This window comes from Hordeum vulgare, chromosome 1H, assembly GCF_904849725.1.
Source record: "Hordeum vulgare subsp. vulgare chromosome 1H, MorexV3_pseudomolecules_assembly, whole genome shotgun sequence".
Classification (NCBI taxonomy): Eukaryota; Viridiplantae; Streptophyta; class Magnoliopsida; order Poales; family Poaceae; genus Hordeum; species Hordeum vulgare.
In genome coordinates, this window is record NC_058518.1 from 268,000,820 (window position 1) to 268,014,432 (window position 13,613).

Genomic DNA, 13,613 nt, shown 5'->3' on the forward strand with positions numbered 1-13,613 from the left:
TGCTTGATGTTGTCGCTAAATGATTACATCTTCATCTAACTTCTCGACACATGTGTCGTGATCATCATCAGCATTCTCAGCTCTTCCAGGATATCAATCAAATTAATGATGAGAAATACCATCCTTGCCCCTTGATGATTGTGTTATCATCAATAACCTTATTGCCTTCCCTCTAAGACAAACTTGGTCATGTTTTGTGTTTTCCCTTGAGTTCCTTGCTATCCAACTTATGTTATGTTCTACCTTGGAATAGTATCATCTTTTATGTCAAGAGTGCCGTGAGAATTGTTGCACCTCTTAAGAACTCTTGGTATAGTGATACAACTTGCCATCACCATTCATTTCTTGGTCCCCGTGTTGTTTCTAACCGGATTACCAACAGGTGAACTCTCATGTATGATTCCAATACTTATGGCAACCCTCTTTCTTGAAGCTAACGACTGATAGTTTCATTCTTGGTGTTGTTGGTTGTTGACTCACCATTTTGACACTCGTCTTGCTACTCAGTTCGTATTTCCGAGACCACCCTTCGATCAATGTTTAATTGTTGATGTTTCCTCAAGCATACGTCAGGATATCATTTGATCTCACAAATGCTATCTCCTTGTTATTATAATGTTGGAAAATCATCCCTATCGAAATCTTGAGGGATTATTGCTGAGCCCATCGGCCACACCTTCAACTTCTCCATGTTTCATGATGAAGCTCTTGAAAGCGTTATCCATGAGTCTAGGTCATGAAGAATAAGTTTGATAGAAGAAGTATTTTCCCAAGTTTACGTACATTCTTGCCACCGAGAACATAAGAAAGTTTTGTTTCGCTTCCTCTGGGGTCATCCCTAAACATTCACACTTGTGCGAAGTGTTGCATGTTTTGAAGATTTGCTATCTACACTCCATATAACTTCCCTGAGCACCCCAAGCCACTGACTGGTTTGATCAAGGAAAATAAGTTCCTCATAAGAGCTAATCCAGACTTACACAAGGACCTTGATATCCTTGATGATGGTTCCCAAATCAGAACTCGATTGCATTTTGTTGTAAGAATTCTATGTCGGCAAGAATTTCTTGACATTGTGTTCATGTGTCTTACAATCCTGTTCATGATTCAAGACTTGCTCTTGTAGTTCATATCCCCAGCATCTTGCATCATCATGTTTTATTCTTAGGCATCCTCAGCCTATGGTATCCTAACACCAATCAGATCTGAATCTTGGGCAGATATGTTGGTGAGAACATTTCCCAATAATTAAAACTTTGGTCATTATGTATCCCGGTACGGTGATGTCTTATCTAGCACACCTGGACGAAGGACCTATTGTTATAATATCTTGTTCACCAAGATTCACCATTCTTCCATGAGGAAATTGTTGGGGAACATCGCATGGGAAACAAATAAATTCCTACGCGCACGAAGACCTATCATGGTGATGATCATCTACGAGAGGGAGATTGGAGCTACGTACCCTTGTAGATAGCTAAACGGAAGCGTATATAACGCGGTTGATGTAGTGGAACGTTTCCGTGATTCAGATCGCCGTAGTCGTACTATCTCATCACGATCCGTCCCGCGGACTTCATCACGATCCGTCCCGCGAACTTCATCATGATGCGTCCCGCGAACTTCATCACAATGCGTCCCGCGAACTTCATCACGATGCGTCCCGCGAACTTCATCACGATCCTTCCCGATCTAGTGCCGAACGGACGACACCTCCGCGTTCAGCACATGTACAGCTCGATGACGATCTCCACCTTCTTGATCCAGCAAGAGGGGGCGGAGAGGTAGAAGATTTCTCCGGCAGCGTGACGGCGCGTCGGTGGTGGTGATGATCTACTCCGGCAAGGCTTCGCCTAAGCTTCGTAGAAATACGATCTAGAGGAAAAACTGCGTGGTATAGGGTCGAGTAGCACGTGGCAAAGTTGTGTCTCAAAAACCCTCAATACCTCTAGTTTATATAGGAGGGATGGAGGGGAGGAGGAAGACTCAAACCCTCAAGGTTTGGCCGAAATTGGAGGTGGAGGAGCCCTACTCCAATCCTACTTGGAGTAGGATTCCACGTTCCCACTTGGAAACTCTTTCCACCTTGTGTTTTTTCCTTCTCAAACCTTATGGGCCTTAGTGGGAACTTATTCCAGCCCACTAGGGACTGGTTTATCTCTTCCCATAGCCCATGAGACCCCTTGGGGCGTGACACCCCTCCCGATGGTCCCCGGCACCCCTCCCGGCACTCTCGGTACACTACCGATGAGCCCGAAACTTTTCCGGTGACCAAAACAGGACTTCCTACATATCAATCTTTACCTCCGGACCATTTCGGAGCTCCTCGTGATGTCCTGGATCTCATCTGGGACTCCGAACAACTTTCGGTTACCAACACCTATAACTAAACTATACCAAAACGTTACCGAACCTTAAGTGTGCAGACCCTGCGGGTTCGAGAACTATCTAGACGTGACCCGAGACACTCCTCGGTCAATATCCAATAGCGGGACCTGGATTCCCATATTGGATCCTACATATTCTCCGAAGATCTTTTCGGTTGAACCTAAGTGTCAAGGATTCATATAATCCCGTATGTCATTCCCTTTGTCCTTCGGTATGTTACTTGCCTAAGATTTGATCGTCGGTATCCGCATACCTATTTCAATCTCGTTATCGGCAACTCTCTTTACTCGTTCCGCAATACAAGATCCCCTGACTTACACTTAGTCACATTGCTTGCAAGGCTTGTGTGTGATGTTATATTACCGAGTGGGCCCCGAGATACCTCTCCGTCACAAGGAGTGACAAATCCCAGTCTTGATCCATAATAACTCAATGGACACCTTCGGAGATATCTGTAGAGCACCTTTATAGTCACCCAGTTACGTTGCGATGTTTGATGCACACAAGGTATTCCTCCGGTGCCAGTGAGTTATATGATCTCATGGTCATAGGAACAAATACTTGACACGCAAAAAACAATAGCAATAAAACGACACGATCAATATGCTACGTTCATAGTTTGGGTCTTGTCGATCACATGATTCTCCTAATGATGTGATCCCGTTATCAAGTGATAACACTTGCCTATGGCCAAGAAACCTTGACCATCTTTGATCAACGAACTAGTCAACTAGAGGCTCACTTGGGACAGTGTGTTGTCTATGTATCCACACATGTATTTGAGTTTCCAATCAATACAATTCTAGCAAGGACAATAAACGATTATTATGAACAAGGAAATATAATAATAACTAATTTATTATTGCCTCTAGGGCATATTTCCAACAGAAATCGTATGACATATTTTATAAGTTGTTCCTCATGGGTCCTTTTGTATACTAAAAGTACGACCTTTACCTGATGCCATGTCGATGCTACCCCAAAGCACAAATGTGGTACTTAAAATGTCTACAGGAACATTGGAAGTGCAATGCTTAAATGTTCTTGATCAATTACCCAAATAGTGTTGTATAGGTAAGCATCATGATTCTCCTTGACCCTTCATCTAAATGGTTATGTACTTGATGCCCTATCATGTATACCATAATCTGTATACCTTGGGAAAGGTATACCTTAATACTTCTGTGTGAACACATTTTCCTTTGCATTGGTCTGTTTAATCTTTTCTTACAATCTAACTTATCGGAGTAGCGGTTATTCCCTGCTTAGGTAAAAACCTCAGTGTACAACTCTGTCAGTAAGACCCTGTTACTATTCTGGATAACATTTCGGTAACCGCTGGGATGAGAACTATGCCTATTGGTTCGCCTCGTTTCAATGACCTCGATAATGGTTCTATTCACCCCACGTACTTGGTACCGATGTTGTTGCCAACATAACTGACACGCTATCCTCTGACATGTCTTGCTACCAAGACCGTGCATGATGTCACCGCTTTGCCTACTATTAACCCACATTGTAGAATCATAACCCAAGTTCCACATGATCGAAACTAACTCTCCTATACATCTTTGACTCCAAAGTATCCTTTGCACTTGGCTTCGTATGAAATTCCCGTCCCACCGTTCAACGGGACGATTTATTCTGTATCAGGAGCAATATTTATATTCATTGCTCTAAGCTCCCTCTCATATCTGTTTAGGCATCAAACGATTGCCTAATCGTTTGAAACATTTGTACCATTAGGTATTATTCCCCATGAATTCTGTGAGTTACAACTTGAGGAATAATTCATGTCCTCTTCTATGAGTTCTCCGTCAGATGCCCAACGTGGTGTAGGTGTGTTCTTCCAACATTTTTCCCTATTATCGCATTTGTGGTACGATGAAGATCCCGAAGGAAGGATGGCGAATTCATCAGGATGACCTAAGTCAGAGAATTGAAGACTTCAATGAAAGGGATACATTTTCTTCGGGGAGAACAAACAAGACCGAGAAGACTCATTAGAATTTCATAACCAAACGTCTCCCCCTTACCTGTACCTCTTAATTCTCGGGACGAGAATTTCTTTTAGTGGTGGAGAATTGTGATGCCCCGGTATTTAAGCTACACTAATCGCACCCTCATGATGTGAGGTTATCAAGTTTGTCTAAGCGAGATTTTCACTTAGTAAAATCAAAGCCAAATTTCAATTTATTAATAAAGTCAAATTATTATTTCGTCAAACTGTAAATAAAAATCTTGGTTGGATTGCAAATATTCTTTAAGTGTTTGTCAAATTGTAACCTACATTTTGTGTGTATCTAAGTGCCTCAAAATAAATAAAACGGAGGCTAAATCATTTAATTAAATGCATTTTTAATTATGTGGTTTGTCAAGTATTTTTGAAAAAAAATCCCTCAAACAATTTTTGGCAATACCAAATATTGCATTATAAATATTGGGCTAAGTCACCTAATGTCACGACCGGTTTCCAAATAAAATAATTTATTTGAAATCATCCATGCGCGTCACGAGTGTAGAAAAATATTTCCCACCGATAGACTTATCTTGATACAAAAAACCAGTAGTACTTAATATTAAACATGTAGAGCAGAGGTTGCTCTACAATTTATTACGGCATGTTGAAGTCTCACACAGACGGATATGTTACAGTGGCAATGGGATAATTCTACTGCTCGTAATAAAAGGGGCACGTCACATCATAGTAATGTGACATGACAAGTACTATTACGCGCCAAGCGTTAGAATGAGGCTTGACGATTTATTCACGGTGGTGGAAGCGGTGAAATAATATAGTGGCAGACTCCTGGATCGCAAGACTGACTGGGACTCCTCTAGACATCGGACTCACTATCGAAGTCTTCATCCATGAGGTCTCCTTCATCCATATCTGTAAATATCAACAAGCCAGTGAGTACTTCGAAAAGTACTCGCAAATAGTTTGCACAAAAGATGATATGCATGTAGTTAATTATTAATATGCATGATTCAGATCATAATTTATCAAATGGATGTGTTAGAAATAAATTAAGTTAGTGCATAAACCGGGCGGTAATCCTCCCGAGATATCCCAACAGAAAAGAAAAATGCACCGATCGATTGTCTGGAGCGACACCTCGAAAGGTTAACAAGGGTTAGTTTACCACCGTCGGGCGTCTAAGCAACACCTCATACAGGGCATAAAGTAAATAACAAGCCACAGTCGGGCGTCTTAGCGACACCACAGAAAGGGCATAAAGATAAATAACAAGCCACAGTCGGGCATCTTAGCGACACCACAGAGAGGGCCTAATAATAAATAACAAGCCATTGTTTAGCGTCTTAGCGACATCATAGAAAGGGCATAAAAGTAAATAACAAGCCACCGTCGGGCTTCTTAGTGACACCACAGAGAGGGCCTAAAAATAAATAACAAGCCATAGTCGGGCATCTTAGCGACACCACATAAAGGGCATAAAAATAAATAACAAGCCATAGTCGGGCGTCTTAGCGACACCATAGAGAGGGCCTAAAAATAAATAAGAATTATCCGGGTGGTACAACCAACCTTCAGGATAATTGTTGAACCAAGATATTAATAATAAATTTGTCCACAATACCATTAGATATCCACAACCATTATTGTCCGACCAACTAGTACTCCAAGGACCGACACTTGACGTGTCAAACAACCGTCCTTAATCGTGGACATAGCTACTCGAATAGTTTTGACTCTGCAGAGGGTGTACTCTTTACCCATAGCTCACGGGTTCGGATAGTCCATATGACTAATCCCGCGTATAGTATTTTAGAAGCAGACACTCAGAACTAGCACACACCCATTTTACCCCCGCGAAGCCCGGTTTCACCCGGACTACGCTTCCAGGGAAAACCATAAGATGGGGAGGCTCTGACATCGACTAGCATGGGATCAAATTTATATCGCGTGCTACAAGGGAGAACCCTCCCTCTCGGTCCCAGACCAGAAACACCCATGCCCCCTGACCGAATGACTGGATTTAGTCGAGGGCCATGGATACCTTAATCTCGACCCCTCTACTTGGTCTGTGACTGATAATAGGCCTACGACTGACTATACTGAATCCTCATTCAGGATTCTTTGGTAGCACGATAATGAAAGTAAGACACTGACAAGACTCAATCTAGGTCGATACTGGAGTTATTACTGTCTTCCCTTCACAAATATGGATTTGTCATGACCAGGCCATAACCTATCACGTTCCACGAGACTAGGTTATTCACGACCTCTCACAACCATCACTTGCCATAGTCATGTTTTTAACATTATTTAAGAGATACGCAATATGCTCGAATAATGCAATGGATGCAAAGTAAATTTTAGTTAGTGAGCAAACAATACATCAGAAGTTCAAACATGCTTGCCTGGTTCCACGTAGTCGGGATCAAGCTCGGTGAAGTTAACATCGGCATTTCCTTCATCGGAATCGATGTCATATAACACATACCATCATAAGAGTTGAGGCCTAGCTAATGGCTCCAAATAGTTTTTAAATAAATCTGAAAATAAACTAGACCCTTAGAGCAATATTTTGCAAAAAGAATCAATTCAAAAGCTGTTATAGTTTATTAGTTATAAGCAAATCAAGTTTAGGGACTATTCTGTAATAAAACAAAATCTGTCCACGGGCTAGTTTGAGAAACTTAAAGCGCCCGAAAGGAAAATACGCTAACCAGCCTCGAAGCCGGCTCCTAGCGAAAGCGCCTTCGGGGAAAATGCTTCAAAAAGAACAGAACCCTGACGAGGGGGTCCCACCGTGTCAGGTTCGAACTCACCAGCGCTAGAGGCGTTGTGGTGATCGCCGGCGGCGACTGACAAAGGGATAGAGCTAACCGAGGGAACCTACGCACTCACCGTGTGCCCGCGTGTCGGTGAGAGGTGGATTGGGTTGAGGGGGGGCTCTACGTCGACGGCGACCTTGCTCCGACGGACGACAGCTTCGGGCACCTCTGGAACTCATCGAGGGGCTCACCTGCGATCAAATCGAAGGAGAGCTCGGGATGAGGGGGGTCACCACGAAGCTTCTGAATGCCTCATGGCTCCTACCTCTGCTCACCTTGCTCGAATCCAACCGGAACCCGAAGCATATCAGGGCGGCCGGAGCTATGGAAGAAGGCCTTTCCGTGGCCCTCCTCTCCCTTGGGCAAGGTTTCGGAGTGGGGGTGAAGTGTGGTGATGTGAGTGATGGGTTCGACAGCTCGGAGGGGGTTCTATTTATAGAGGCCCGAGAGAGGTGCCGCGTGTCTTAACTCCAGCGACTAATTCTGGTGATATAGGGGGTTAGTCAGGTGGTTAGGTGGTCCGTCTCGTACCTACTCATCGAGGGGAATCCATTTTTGGCCTAAGGTCGCTCGGTCATCGACGGAGGAACCGAGTCGATGGAGCGGGTCTCGCTGAGCACGGCGGGAGCAGAGTTCGTGCTTTGTGCTGCCCAGGGTGTGGCGACGGCAAACGCGGCGCGTGCTGGGTCCAGGGACACGCGGAGTCTTCAAGTGCAATGGGCGGTGTCGGACGGTGCGGGGCTGCAGCAAGGGAGACGATGGTGGGCGCGGCAGCTGCTGCTAGTGCTCGTACTGGAGCTTGACTGGCTCGGCCAGCTCACCACCGACGCTAGCAAGCGTCCAAGGAGATGCGCGACACGTGGATAAGCTTGGGCACAGGATCAAGCGGCTCTTGCGTCGATACTGTGGTGATTGTCACGCAAAGTGAACTCTAAATGTTTACTGAATCAAATTCAGAGATAGACAGTGGAAACAGTGCAGGCTAGGTGTTCGATCAAATGAAATTGGCACGTGCACAAAATATTTTGAGCTAAAATTTTTTGGGGGGTCTCTCATTGGGTGAAAAGACTACCCACAACTTTTCAGAATTTTGGAAACTGTTTTAGTGAGGTTTTTATTGAAAACAGAGTCTTTTGGGTCAAACTTGAGTCAAATGAAGTTTGAAAATTTTAAATTTGTGACTCCAAAGTTTTTGGTGAAATAGGTTGAGGGTACTAAGTCCTTCTAAGGGAAGGAGTTTGGGACAAAAATTCCAAAGGAACCACTGAGTTCCTTTGTAAATTTGCTCGGGTAAAATCTGATTATAGAAAATACTTTAATTTGAATTAAAATATGAAATGTGGTTAAACCCTTCTAAACCCTTGGTAAATCAATGAAAATGAAGACCTAGATGTTAGAGAAGTGCCAAAGGGTCTAAATTAGAATGGAGGAAAAAAAACCTTGAGGCAAATTAGCAATTGAACCTATGTAAATAAATTCCAAGGTTTTGCAAAATAATTAAATATTCTCCCAAACTAATTCATTTTGAGAAGAGGCCAAAAGAATACTTTTTAAACCAGGAAGGTTGAGAAAAGAAGGCTCTAAAAGTTGTCTTAACGGGATTGTCGAAGAGCTTCAAAGCTTTTTTTATCAAATCCAAATAAAAAATCCATTTTGAAAAATAGTTCGAAAATCAAGAAATCAAATTTAAATATTTTCGGTGTTACACCTAGTTTTAGGAAAGTATATTTGTTACAAAAAATTAAATAAAACAAAAAATTATAAAAACATTTAAAAAAAATGAAACAACCCCCCTTGAACCAGGCCAGCTCGGCCTAGGCCCATTCAACCAGCCCACTGTGGCCACCTACTAGGGTAGCGCTGCCCCCCCCCCCGCCCCACTCCCTTCCCCACATTCTCTCCCTCACTCCCCCGACCCCCACTCGCCTTCACCTCTCTCCTCTCCCTTTCCGCTCCTGATCCAGATCGGATCGGGGCCGACACCGCCCCCCATGTCGCGACGTTGCCGACGCTCGGCGTCACCCCTCCGCTGTCGGCCACCACCGACACCTTCCCCGTCGGCCACCTCGCCCTCACCGGCCCCATCGCCCTTTCCCCCAACCAGCGTTGCATCGGCGACCATCGGCCGGTGTCGCCCCTTCACCAATGCCCCCTCACTGGACCGCTTCCCCGTCGGCTCCTCCAGGCCTCGCCTTCCCCCTTCCCTTCAATGCATGTGAGGCCCCCTTCCTCTCCTTCCCCCTCCGGCCCCGATGACCGCCGTGCCACCACGCTCCGGCGTTACCTCCCCCCCCCCCCGCACGCGCGCGCGTCTGCCTTGCTCGTGACCGCCTCTGGCCGCTGGCCACTCGCCGCTGCGTCAAGTCAACCACACCTGAAAGATTTAGTGTCTGCAGCAAAGTATCAGTAGCAAGGTAATATGATAGCACCAGTAGAAACAGTAACTAGTAGCATCAAAGTAACAGCAGTAGCAACAGTGTAACAGTAGCAGCAGAGATAGCAGTAGCGGCAAAGTAACGTAGCAAGGACCAGTAGGAAACACTCGTAGGCATTGGATCGGTGATGGATGATTATGTCGGATGCTATTCATCATGTAACAGCTATAACACAGAGAGATAAGTAACTAGCTCCAGTTCCTCAATCTAATGTAGGCATGTATTCCGTATGTAGTCATACGTGCTTAGGGAAAAGAACTTGCATGACATCTATTGTCCATCCCTCCTGTGGCAGCGGGGTCCTAATGGAAACTACGGGATATTAAGGTTCTCTTTTTAATAAAGAACCGGACCAACGCGTTAACACTTGGTTAATACATGAACTCCTCATACTATGGTCATCTCCGGGAGTGGTTCCGGCTATTGTCACTCCGGGGTTGCCGGGTCATAACACATAGTAGGTGACTACAACTTGCAAGATAGAATCTAAAACACACATATATTGGCAACAACATAATAGGCTCAGATCTGAAATCATGGCACTCGGGCCCTAGTGACAAGCATTAAGCATGGCAAAGTAGTAGCAACATGAATCTCAGAACATAGTGGATACTAGGGATCAATCCCCGTCAAAACTAACTCGATTACATGATAGATCTCATCCAACCCATCACCGTCCAGCAAGCCTACGATGAGATTACTCACGAACGGTGAATTGCATCATGGAATTGGCGATGAAGGAAGGTTGATGATGACGATGGTGACGATCTCTCCTCTCCGGAGCCAAAAACGGACTCGAGATCTGTCCTCCAGATGAAGAACAGGAGGTGGCGGCGCCTCCGTATCATAAAACGCGATGAACTCTTCTCCTTGATTTTTTTCGGGCGAGACGGACTAAATAGAGCTGAGATTGGAGGCGGTGGAGCATTGTGGGCCCCACAAGCCTGCCAGGTGTGGCCACGGGGGCGCGCCTAGTGGGCTTGAGGGCTCACGGCTCCACTTCCTCTACTGATTCTTGCGCCAGTATTTTTCATAAATTCCAAAAAATTATCTGTAAATTTTCAGGTCATTCCGAGAACTTTTATTTCTACGCAAAAACAACACCATGGAAATTCTACTGAAAACAATGTTAGTCCGGGTTAGTTCCATTCAAATCATGCAAATTAGAGTCCAAAACAAGGGCAAAAGAGTTCGGCAAAGTAGATACGACGGAGACGTATCAACTCCCCCAAGATTAAAGCCTTGCTTGTCCTCAAGCAATTCAGTTGACAAACTGAAAGAGACAGAAGAAAAACTTTGACTAACTCTGTTTGATCTTGTTGTTGCAACTATGTCTAACCCATAACCAGAATTTCAGCAAGATCACAAGCAAACCACATAAGAAAATGACATCTAGGTCTCACGGTAAACTCATATCAATGGCATAATCAACTAGCGAGCAAATAATAATAAGTCTCAAACGTCAACACTTCAATCAAAACAATCATGAAGCAGTATGAACAGATGGTATCTCGCTAGCTTTTTCTGAGACCGCAAAACATAAATGCGGAGCACCTTCAAAAACCAAGGGCTGACTAAACATTGTAATTCATGGCAAAGAAGATCCAGTCATAGTCATACTCAACACAGTTAAAAGCAAAACATAAAAATGACTGAGGTGCTCTCTAATTGGTGCTTTTATAAGAGGAGGATGACTCAACAGGAACATAAATAGACATGCCCTTCGCAGAGGGAAGCATTGATTTGCAGAGGTGCCAGAGCTCAAGCTTTTGAAAACAGAGATAATAATTTTGGGTGGCATGCTTTCATTTTCAACGCAATGACTAAGAGTTCTCACCATCTTCCACGCTACACATGCTATAGGCGGTTCCCAAACAGAAAAGTAAAGTTTTGACTACCCCACCACCAATCAATCACACTCCACGACTAACCGAATACTCGGGTGCCGTCCATACCAACATCAATCCTGGGGGAGTTTTGTTTGCAATTATCTTTTCGATTTGAGCATGGAACTGGGCATTCAAATTAGCGGCCCCTTTCTCATGAATGATAGTGAATAAACACATATCGAGGATAACACGCCTAGCATGGAAGATAATGATAGCCCCCTGTCACCACATGAGCGGTTCGGGCATGCAAATCAGATTATTTCTTGAAGATTTAGAGAGTGGCACATGCAAATTTACTTGGAACAGCAGGTAGATACCGCATATTGGTAGGTATGGTGGACTCATATGGAACAACTTTGGGTTTATGGAAGTGGATGCACAAGCAGTATTCCCGCTTAGTGCAAGTGAAGGCTAGCAAAAGACTGGGAAGCGACCAACTAGAGAGCGACAACAGTCATCAAAATGCATTGAGATTAACTAACATTGAGTGCAAGCATGAGTAGGACATAAATCACCATGAACATGAATATCATAGAGGTGTTGGGGAACGTCGCATGGGAAACAAAAATTTTCCTACGCGCACGAAGACCTATCATGGTGATGTCCATCTACGAGAGGGGATGGTTGATCTACGTACCCTTGTAGACCGTACAGCAGAAGCGTTAGTGAACGCGATTGATGTAGTGGAACGTCCTCACGTCCCTCGATCAGTCCCACGATCTAGTGCCGAACGGACGGCACCTCCGCGTTCAGCACACATACAACTCAACGATGATCTCAGCCTTCTTGATCCAGCAAGAGAGACGGAGAGGTAGAAGAGTTCTCCGGCAGCGTGATGGCGCTCCGGAGGTTGGTGATGATCTTGTCTCGGCAGGGCTCCGCCCGAGCTCCGCAGAAACACGATCTAGAGGTAAAACCGTGGAGATATGTGTCCGGGCTGCCGTGGCAAAGTTGTCTCAAATCAGCCCTAAAACCTCCGTATATATAGGGGGAGGAGGGGGAGCCTTGCCTTGGGGTCCAAGGACTCCCAAGGGGGTTGGCCGAGCCAAGGGGGGCAACCCTCCCCTTCCAAACCGAGTCCAACTAGGTTTGGAAGGAGGAGTCCTTCCCCCTTTCCCACCTCCTCTTTTTTTTTCTTTTCTGTTTGGTTTTTCTTCCTATGGCGCATAGGGCTTTCTTGGGCTGTCCCACCAGCCCACTAAGGGCTGGTGCGCCACCCCCAATGCCTATGGGCTTCCCCGGGGTGGGTTCCCCCCCCCCCCCCCGGTGAACTCCCGGAACCCATTCGTCATTCCCGGTACATTCCCGGTAACTCCGAAAACCTTCCAGTAATCAAATGAGGTCATCCTATATATCAATCTTTGTTTCCGGACCATTCCGGAAACCCTCGTGACGTCCGTGATCTCATCCAGGACTCCGAAAAACATTCGGTAACCAACCATATAACTCAAATACGCATAAAACAACGTCGAACCTTAAGTGTGCAGACCCTACGGGTTCGAGAACTATGTAGACATGACCCGAGAGACTCCTCGGTCAATATCCCATAGCGGGATCTGGATGCCCATATTGGATCCTACATATTCTACGAAGATCTTATTGTTTGAACCTCAGTGCCAAGGATTCATATAATCCCGTATGTCATTCCCTTTGTCCTTCGGTATGTTACTTGCCCGAGATTCGATCGTCAGTATTCGCACACCTATTTCAATCTCGTTTACCGGCAAGTCTCTTTACTCGTTCCGTAATACAAGATCCCGCAACTTACACTAAGTCACATTGCTTGCAAGGCTTGTGTGTGATGTTGTATTACCGAGTGGGCCCTGAGATACCTCTCCGTCACACGGAGTGACAAATCCCAGTCTCGATCCATACTAACTCAACGAACACCTTCGGAGATACCTGTAGAGCATCTTTATAGTCACCCAGTTACGTTGTGACGTTTGATACACACAAAGTATTCCTCCGGCGTTAGTGAGTTATATGATCTCATGGTCATAGGAACAAATACTTGACACGCAGAAAACAGTAGCAACAAAATGACACGATCAACATGCTACGTCTATTAGTTTGGGTCTAGTCCATCACGTGATTCTCC